The sequence below is a fragment of the Mytilus californianus genome, unplaced genomic scaffold (genome assembly GCF_021869535.1).
Source record: "Mytilus californianus isolate M0D057914Y unplaced genomic scaffold, xbMytCali1.0.p SCAF_68, whole genome shotgun sequence".
NCBI classification, from domain to species: domain Eukaryota; kingdom Metazoa; phylum Mollusca; class Bivalvia; order Mytilida; family Mytilidae; genus Mytilus; species Mytilus californianus.
Window position 1 is genome coordinate 499,132 of NW_026262721.1, and position 10,328 is coordinate 509,459.

General features: G+C 31.5%; 1 long non-coding RNA gene across 1 annotated transcript; it reads right to left on the reverse strand.

Moving 5' to 3' along the window:
* Nucleotides 1–6,489: 6,489 nt before the first annotated feature.
* LOC127707374 (uncharacterized) lies at nucleotides 6,490–9,656 on the reverse strand. Its single transcript, XR_007984829.1, has 3 exons — nucleotides 9,500–9,656; nucleotides 7,643–7,712; nucleotides 6,490–7,358 (listed from the first exon to the last, which is right to left on the reverse strand). It is a non-coding gene; the product is annotated as an uncharacterized LOC127707374 (long non-coding RNA).
* Nucleotides 9,657–10,328: the final 672 nt, after the last annotated feature.

Sequence of the window (10,328 nt, forward strand, 5' to 3'; positions counted from 1 at the left end):
AAACAAAGCAAAAAAAAAAAAAAAAATGATAATTCCTAATAAAATGTAAATTATTAATTGATAGGCATATTATTGTTTAGAAATTTAATCAGGTTGTTCACCTTTGTGTCGTCTTTGATATACGTATAAAAATAAAATATATTACTAATAAACATAGAATAAGGCATGTGCTAGTTAAATGCTACATATGCGAGGACGTCTCCAATGATTGATGTAGCAGATAAAGAATTCTTTAGTAAGGATTGGGATTTTGTAGCCGTTCCTTTTCCATAACGGTCGCGTATATTGTTCCGAATAACATTCCAAAGACATACTGGTATTTAGTGATCCCTCCGTCCCTGACGAGAGAAAAAAAACACACTTCTGTCATTGAATGAGAAATCACCCCTACCTAAACCCTTGGTCGCCTATTAAGATATATATACATGTAATAAATATAAGAAGAAAAAATAGAAAAAAGGAAATTTTTTTAATACCAGTTTATTATTAAAACAAAGCAATTGTTTGAATTTGCTTTAACATGTTTAAGAACAGAGATTGTTAGCGAAGGATATAGCACATGTTTCTTTTCTGAAATATATGAGCTTATTTTGTTTGTTTGTTTTTCTTATTTTCTAATAATATGAATGTAATTGTCAGTTTGTGAAAATCAGAAAGTGATATTGTATTTTCTTTTGTTCTTACTTTTTCTTTTGTTTGTAACATGTTCTGTTAAATTATTAAGAAAATCTTTAGTGACACTTTCTTAGAAAAGGCTTTAGCAAATGCTTCTATTCTTAAATATATGAGCTTAGTGTGTTATTTTTGCTTGTTTGTTTTTCTTAATTTCTAATAATATGACCGTAACTGTCTGTTTGTGAGACTCTTAAAGAGATATTGTATTTTTCCCCTTCTTTTTCATTTTCTTTTTTTCCTAACATATACTGTTAAACTATTTAGTGTCGGAGTTTACTCCTAATCTTCACTAGATCAGAGTGTTTAACGTAAATTATAAGCATATTAGTTTCCCATAAATAGTAATGCACGGGACTAAAAGTACGTGTGTATCCGGATAGAAGGTGTTTCAATGAGAGATCTATGACTCCTTGATTTTTAAGATTTTCAAACATCTGTTTTCTTTGCGCATCATATCAGACTAATAGAAAGTGTACAACATCGTCTGTGACTTCACAGTGTTCACAAAGTTCACTAGGATTTTTCCCTATTTTGTAAAGATATGTATTAACATTTATAGAGCCAGATCTTATTCTGTATATGATTCGTTCATTTTCTCTATTCATTTGTGTAATAGTTATCTTAAAAGATACATTGTTTTGGTTGAATGTAGTAAAAGAGTGACGAAAGATACCAGAGCGACAGTCAAACTCACAGATCGAAAACAAACTGACAACGCCTTGGCCAAAAATAAAAAGACAAACAGACAAATAATAGTACAGATGACACAACACAGAAAACTAAAGACTAAGTAACATGAACCCCACCAAAAACTGGGGGTGATCTCAGTTGCTCCGGAAGGGTAAGCAGATCCTGCTCCACACGTGGCACCCGTCGTGTAGCTTATGTTATTACAAATCCGGTAAATAGTCGAATTCGGTAGGTCACATTCGTGAAAAGGGAAGGGTATTGTAGTTACGACATAAGGAACATATCCGATATCATCTGTGAAACGGTTGTTCCATAAGGGTCAACCAACTCGTGATGGCGTCTGTAAAATTTACGAAGGGATGATTTCAACTTCACCATTTTGAACTCGAAACAAGTCGGCAAGAAGAGGGGCATCTTCCCTTTGGGTTGTCTGACCACTGTATTTGCCATATTTGTTTTAAGATGTTTTTTTGTTAAACATTTGATGTCTTCCTTTTATAGGAGAATATGACAATTTAGTGTACATTTATTAAGAACCGCTTTGGCTGTCTTGTTTGCAATTTCATTTCCTAAAATTCCGACGTGGCTTGGGATGCACTCAAATATTATGTTACTACATAGCTTGACTAACTGGTTGTATAAAAATATAATATCGTACAATAAATAATTTTTTACCTTAAATAAATTACTCTTTAAGGTATGGAGAGCTGATAAAGAGTCGACAAATACAATCACATTATTTGGTTTAAATTCTTCTACCCATACAAGAGACAGAAATACTGCCATAAGCTCACAAGTAAAAATTGACACATTCTTATGTAGTTTTTTTTATTCCCATTTCGGGAACAGCAAATATACATGAGGCATTATTAGAAGTTGGATATTTAGATCCGTCCGTATATATTTTTAAAAACTGTCGATATTGCGTATCAATCATAAAGTTACTTTCACTTCGAATTTAGTGTGGATTGTCCTTTTTCGAGATGAGCATTGAGAGTTGTGAACACACACGGGGTTTAAACAAATGCCAAGGTGGGGTGGGGGGGGGGGGGGGGGGGGTGAAAATTGTTTGTATCTATATATTTGGTTAATGGCTATATCATTTTGATTAATCATATCTTTTGAAACAGAAACATAAGAGTGGGGCACCCATTTCATCTTGCTGTACACTAGTGGCTACATTTTTATATGCACCTGTACAAATTCGAAGTGCTTGACTTTGCACCCGGTACAGAATTTTCTTTACAGAATGTGAGACGGAGTTGTATACTTCACATCCGTAGTCTATTTTAGATCTTATTAGTGCAATATATATGTTTCTAAGAGAATGAATATTTGCTCCCCACTTAGTACCAGTTAGAAGTTTCATACAATTTAATACTTTACTGCATTTTGCCTCAATATATTGCATATGTTTTAACCAAGTCAATTTACTAACTAAAGTATCTTTTTTGTTTAAAAGTCCAAATTTCCATATCATATCAAATGGTTTCTGGAAGTCAATAAATACTCCAACTAAATATTATTTTTTTAAAAATGATTTTTGTATAACGTATCAAGTCTAATTATATAAGACTGAGTACACTTTCCTTGAAATATTCAACAGTCAGCATGTTAACCTTTATTCGTCTTTGTTTTATAGCTGCGTTAATGTCCCATTGACGTACACTATGATACACTATTTTTTTGTCATCCCTTAAAACAACTTACACCTTTTGCATGAATATCAATTCATACAGACAATGATGAGCGATACAATTTTTTAGATGCCCGATGAGAATTAAAACCAAAAAGAATGATCGGACATATAAGGAATTTCAGCCAGTGTTTGCAATTAATTGTAACATTAGCATACGATATCGATAATTACATTATTTGTTTTTAGTCAATTATATCAAAATATACATTGGTTAATTGAACGATTACTCTTGTCGATATTTTAGCTCGTTTTCCTTTATGAATATACTTAAACAGTACAGCATTTCCAATGAGGGAAATATAGTGCACCTTGACCGATATTGCAATCTATATATTCTCCTTAAAGTTTGGTACACTCTAGAGAGGACCCGCGTAAATTGATATTGATGAATATATTGTTATTTGACTGACATTGAGTAATATTGTCCCTGATATTTATGCAGTAATTTTACATTTCACTTGCAACCTTGTGTAAATAAGCTATACTACTTGGGACAATTTTCCTCAATATTAGTACAATAAACCCAAAGAACAATTCACAAGATGACTTATTATAAGTGCACATGTACCAATCAATTGAGTATATTCAATTGTTCTGACATTGTATTTTATCCCGGCTGCAAATCTGCGAGAGTATTGTACTTTTTGCTCAAATTTGCGATCAAGATATATTATTTTTGTGTGGAGAACATCAATTTAATGTTATGGTCTTCCTTGCTGATTTCTTTCCTCAGAAATAAGTTGTCTGTAGCTTATTTAACAATAGTTTATCTTTGTTTATCTATATTTTCTCAAATTGTAAGTTTTTTGCATGCAGAACTGTATCGCTCATCATTGTCTGTATGAATTGATATTCATGCAAAAGGTGTAAGTTGATTTAGGGGATGATCGATACAGTCTAGTCCAGGCTTTAATGATTTTATTTGAAACTAATTCTCTGACAGCTTGTGATTTTGTGTGGGTGTGTATGAGACGACTCACTTTGCATTACACTGCACCATCTTATTTATTGGTTAAAATGAACGGAGGTGTGGAAGATGAACTAATGATACAGCATCTTACATGAGTAAAACGACAGGTGCCACATGTGGACCATGCTTATCCTTCCGAAGCATCTGAGATCACCCCCCAGTTTTTTGGTGGGGTTTGTGTTGCTCAGTCTTCAGATTTCTATGTTGTGTTTTGTGTACTGTTGTTTGTATTTAGGTCTTTTTATATTTCAGCCATGGCGTTGTCAGTTCATTTTCGACTTATGAGTTTGAATGTCCATTTGGTATCTTTCGCCTCTCTTTTAAAGACAATATAAATTCATCATTTGAAGTAGCAGAAAGCTCTTCATAACTTTCTAGACATGATTTTGTATTCTATCTCTTATATGTATATATTTATATATATATATAAAGAAGTCTAAATTGAAAACAACGTTCAACCCTATGATTGCGTTGGATAAAAACCGAAATTTTTATACGTGTGCATGCAAAACAAATTTCTTGGTAGAGGGGTCTAAATACAGCACAAACAACATTTTTCCAAAAGACCAAAAAAAGTGAAAAAGTACATTTTAACAAAACGCATTTGACTAGCAGGTCGAACAACTGATGTTCTTAAACCCTGCTGACTGCCATTGGCGATTGCAAAATAATATGATCACGAGATGTAACAAAATGGATCTTATAATTAATCTATTACCAAACAGAAAACAATAAATATATTTATATTAACCTTGACTTCTATGACCTTATACATATATAAGGTCATAGAAGTCAAGGTTAATATATATTTATTTATATATATATACATATATAAGGTCATAGAATGTCAATGTATCAGAATTTGTTTTATTTATAGTATGTTTATGATATACACGTATTAATATTGAAATTTACATGTATTAATCAATTTCCTCTAGAAATAACAAGCAAAATTCGAATTTATTTTGAAAATGTCATATATTTGTCTGAGTGTTATACTATATACATGTACACATGTACTACCATCAACCTATCGCGCATGCTTTTCACTTACCCGACAATGATAACACGTACCTAGTGTTCATTAAAATAATATGATAAGAATGAAACATTTTAAAATTGTTTCTAGACATGCTGTGTATTTTAATGTTATAAAGATAGAATGACAGTATAATTATTGAGAACCGCTATCTAGAATCACAAAAGACTAGTCTACAAACAGTATACAATTTTCCTGGAATAAGTAGACATTAATATCGAAGTCTTATTTATTTGCATGCATTTTATTTATTATCGATTGTTGTTTGCTTTCAGTGGCAAACATTTCATATATATGCAAGACGAAAATAAATTAAAAATAAATTAAAATAAAGAAGGTTCTGATAAGTTGGTCGACTAGAATGCATATCGAGAGTAGCCACTAAATAAAAATGGTATTTTGAGTAGGCACAGGAAATGTCCCTTTCACCTGGCCATTTACAGACCACTTATACATTTGTTGTTTGTTTTTTTGTTATTTAAATGAAAAAAAGTAATATCTTTTTATATAACGATAGCAATTCTGTCGCAAACTTGCACGGACGGAACAAGCCAATCATAATTATAAGCAATAATGTTGTTCACTTTACAGGTGCTAGTAAAATAATGTCTTGGTGGTTTACAGAATATTTAAAAGAAAATATTTAAATGCAACATTAGTTCTGTCAGCTTGCTAAAAATTTGATTTTTCAGAAAACCTTAATATGACGTTACAATGTAAGCATTGTCACAATTAATTGTAAGGAATAAGTATTACTCTCTTAGAACTTATTCTTGGTCGGACAGTCTCTGTGTTTGAACATGTTGCAATAAAATGTTTTGTTGGATCAGGATTTATACTTTATATCATTAACTACAAAATAAGGCCAACACCGTGTCTCATGGTGCTATTTCAAAGAACAGCCTCCAGTGCTAAATAGGTTTGGAAATTAGCAAGTTTAAGCATATCGTCAATTGACATTCAATTAAGTTTGAAAATAGTACACATTTTCCAGGAACACATAATCTAAAAATTTCTTCTGAACTGAAAAGGAAATAAAACAGTTAATCAATCCACACGTGCAAGTATTTGTCATATTTATAACCTGTCTCGCGTACTGAAAAAAAACGCGCTTTTTAGTCTTTGAATGCACTGTTATAATCCATCACATACATACACATTTAACTCTGTCATATTACTGTATGCTTTTTCTCTTAAGGGCATACGATACAGTTAGAGGGAAGTACAATGTAATGACGTTGCAAACGGAAAATGTTATTTTTCGCGACGCGTCAAACTGTGATATATTGGGAAAAGATGCATTTTTCAACTGATTTTAATCATTAGCTAAAAAACAAGTACATTGATTCCTCTTTATTAAAATGATATCTGGTTTGATTATGTATGAAGATTATTTGTATCATTTTTTATGGATGACTTTTTTTTTTAATTTGATAACTATACAGCAAACAAAGCAGGTTTTTTTCTTAAATCATGAAACTTTGATATAAATGAATTATTTCCAAAAAATTGTTACACAAATTTAGAGCATACTTATGTAAATAAGATTATCCAAATGTTTTCACAAAAATCCGCTTGTTTTCATCTTTTGAAACCAGTAAAAATTAGGTATGTCTATCCATAAGAATAGAAATGTCCAAGAAACCGAAATTTGAAGTAAATGTCTTGATTTCTGACCCCATTTCTCGCTAAAAGTAGCACATGAAGGTATATTTTTTATTACGTATTTGAATTGACAAGGAGAAAAGTAGCTTGTTTGCAAAGTTTCGTAAAAACATCAGCGTGGGATCAAAACTGTATCGTGTTTTCACAAATTTCCTACCTACACATTTTCTTTAGAACTTCTATCAAATCTTATACAGTACTACAACAGTTAAGGATACATTTTGTAGTAATAAAAACATATGAATAAAATAATTGTAGTCCACTTAAAAAATATATATACATGATTATGCGTATACGTGGAGTGTGAATATTTACAAAAAGATGTTACGACATTTTCAACTTAGTCTACGACTGATTGATAGTGTTCTCCACTTGTCTCTCGCATACTAAAAGGAATAAGATATCCAGATGTATCAATGTGTTGTATTTGATCGATGTTCTGTTGGACAGTCGATTGACATCCTGAAGCTGTTATCTCTGATACTGGCGTCACCTCATAATATTGACCTGTTATAGAATCTGACATTTGATGTGATATTTCGTTGTAATTGTTTTGATCTCTTCGTGCTGTCAAAGATGTGTAGGCAGCTTTCATCAATTTTCTTCTTTGGATAAAGATACTGAAAAAAATCAAACTATATGTTTAGTGATGCAAACTGAGGCAATTGACAACCTGATAGTCACATTACTTGACATTGACAACTTTGAAACTCTCTATTCCATTTGGTTGATACACAATGTATATTACTTGACAACAAAATTGATATCCTTTTCAATTTTGAAAAAAATAAATCAAAATCTTGCTGACAAAAAATATGATAACAAAATAATGTTTAGACCGACTTAATTGATAAGTGCCTTAATGAATGTCTTAGATGCCTATATAAATTACTTTTCAACTTACATGACCAAGAGAACAATGATTATGATTGCAAAGGATGCAGCGCCTCCGGCAGTAATTTCGATACACAAATCTGCAATGATATACAACAAAAACAATATCAAGACACGTTAAGAGAGATTGCAACGATCTGTGAGTGTTAAAGAAATTCTGCAACAACCCAGTGAGGGGTATGTCTGTTGTCTGTCATTTTCTACAATCTTGTTACTCATAATTACAATGAAAACAAAGCTTAGGGTAAAAAAGTAAAACAAGTTTGCTACGCTGTAGCCAAATGTCCCCCTTACTGTATACATGAGGAAATAAATCATGTGTCACAATAATCAAATCAAAATCACGGTACAAGGTTGCCAGCTACATATGATGGTGAACATTTGCACCAAGAACGACAGCTTTCTGATAAATGGTATTACAGAAGTTGCAACAGCGAGTGATAATTTGAAAAAAAAAGTACTTAAATATGATAAAAGACAACCACGATCAAGAGTATAGCACTTTGAATTTTGTGCCATTGGAAACTGGAAAGGTTGATTGACAATTGTTTAACCACTCATTTTATGCCCATTATATCGTGCAGTTTATTTTATTTCAATAAAACTGATATATAATTGGTTTAATGAATCATATGCTCCAAAGTGTATAGATCTCCTACTTCTTTTTCTGAAAAGAATGTAGGACTTATGTTTCAGACTTTTTTCTTTTTTTAGAACGAATCATTTATTGAAAAAGGAATATTTTATACTTTCTAAAATGTTTTTTTTCAAACAAACCAAGCGCTTCATCCCATAAAAATGAACAACTGTAAGACAGGGGCAGACTTATTTACAATGCATGTATTTTCTGTATGAGAAGATATCGAGAGTTTCCAATATCGACTAAACTATATATTGAACTAAAAGCGCTTGAAATTTTAACATATTATTCAAGATTGCATTGTTTTACTCTCTTTCGAAATGTACTGAAAATTGATGTGCGAAGTTAAAAATTAAAGGAGTGCATGGTTTGTTCATTCCTCTACCATGTCTACGGAATTGAAGGTATACAGTTGTATTGTGTAAAATGTTTTTAAAACATATCAATGCTGTGTTAAGTGTTGATGATTATTTTTGCAAACAATTGTTGTTCAATTTTTGTTCACTCCTCTTCTGTTTTACTTGGACTGTTTTTATTTTGCCATTTACCTTAAGTACGATACGGTACAGGTAGAGTATTTTAAAATTTAATATTACAGTGTACATGTAAATGCCTTTTGTTGTATGTTAACTTTCCAAATGTGTTTGTCATTATGCCTATTTTCTGGTATCCAGTAAATCGATATTCTTCAAAAAGACAACCTAAATACAAGCTCATGTGAGCTTTTCAATTCGACTACATCAAAGTTTAAATACACACACATGCAAATGTCATGAAACAACACAATTAGAAACATATAATGCATGGTAAGATAATATTGATGGCATATAAAAGTTATAGGCATAGTTTCAGTCATATGTTAGGAAAACGGCATGCAAAATAAAGTATATCTTAAAACAAAGCATAAGTTAAAAGAATTAAGAACAGCAGATAATAGCAACAAAAAGCTATCAAATCAAGCAGTCAAACAAACTGATAAAACATTAAAGGTCAAGCATTAAATACTACATCCATGCACTACATCGGCTTGATCTGTTATTTGGATCCCAAAGCAAAGGTTTAAATATGATACATGGCTCACATGCCAATGCATTATAATTTTGATTACTATTTGTGTTTGTGTTTGATTTTTTTCTGAAAAAAAAATGGGTTTTCAAGGCAAATTAATTGTTAAGTCTGCTTTGTCCAATATTTGTAATATTTAGTGTTTATATAATACTATAATACCTAATGCGCGACTATTAGTCCTTTCTTCAGGCCTTCGTACATCAGAAATACTTGCAGACGTCGACGCCAATGATTGTCCTAAAGCAAAATTTGTTGTGTAGGTTGGAAGTAAGCTGTCATTTGATTCCGTCGGTATTTTGGTGCTGACATATACAGTATAGCCTGCAATATAATATTAATGTAAGGCTTGTTTATACAACAATGTAAATGAACTATATTCCATGAACACATGAAACATGTAGTTATTTAGATATAAGTCCACAAAAGAAACGCAAAAACAAACAAATAGTTCTGTTGTTTTCCCTTTTTCTATTCCTTGACCAATTTTAAATATTCAAGATCATGATTTTTTTAAAGACAGCCTAAATACAATCAATTCGAGAATTTATTTGAATACGCTAATTACAAGATATTAAAATGTTTAATTATGGAGGTGTCTTTGATAAAGTATTGTTAATACATGTAATAGTAAAATCTCGTATATTTTACAGACATCATCATGATTTGATTGACCGTTATTGAACATCTGTGTCACAGACATGATCGTTTTGTCATAACCACAACTTCGTTATCAAATCCTGAGAAACGGACTTAATCACAGAAGGTTAACGTTGATCACTGCTACAGGAAAAGAGTTCAAGGTGAGATAAACCAATTCTGATGGACATTTACACCTCATTACCGTTTCATACGTCATATATAGTTGACCTATTGCTTATGGAATCTGAAAACTGAACTATTGACGAAAACCTGACCAATGAACGGTACACTCAATATGTTTATCTTATTTCTTTTTGTATCTGAGAAACGAATCTTTCACGAAGCTTAA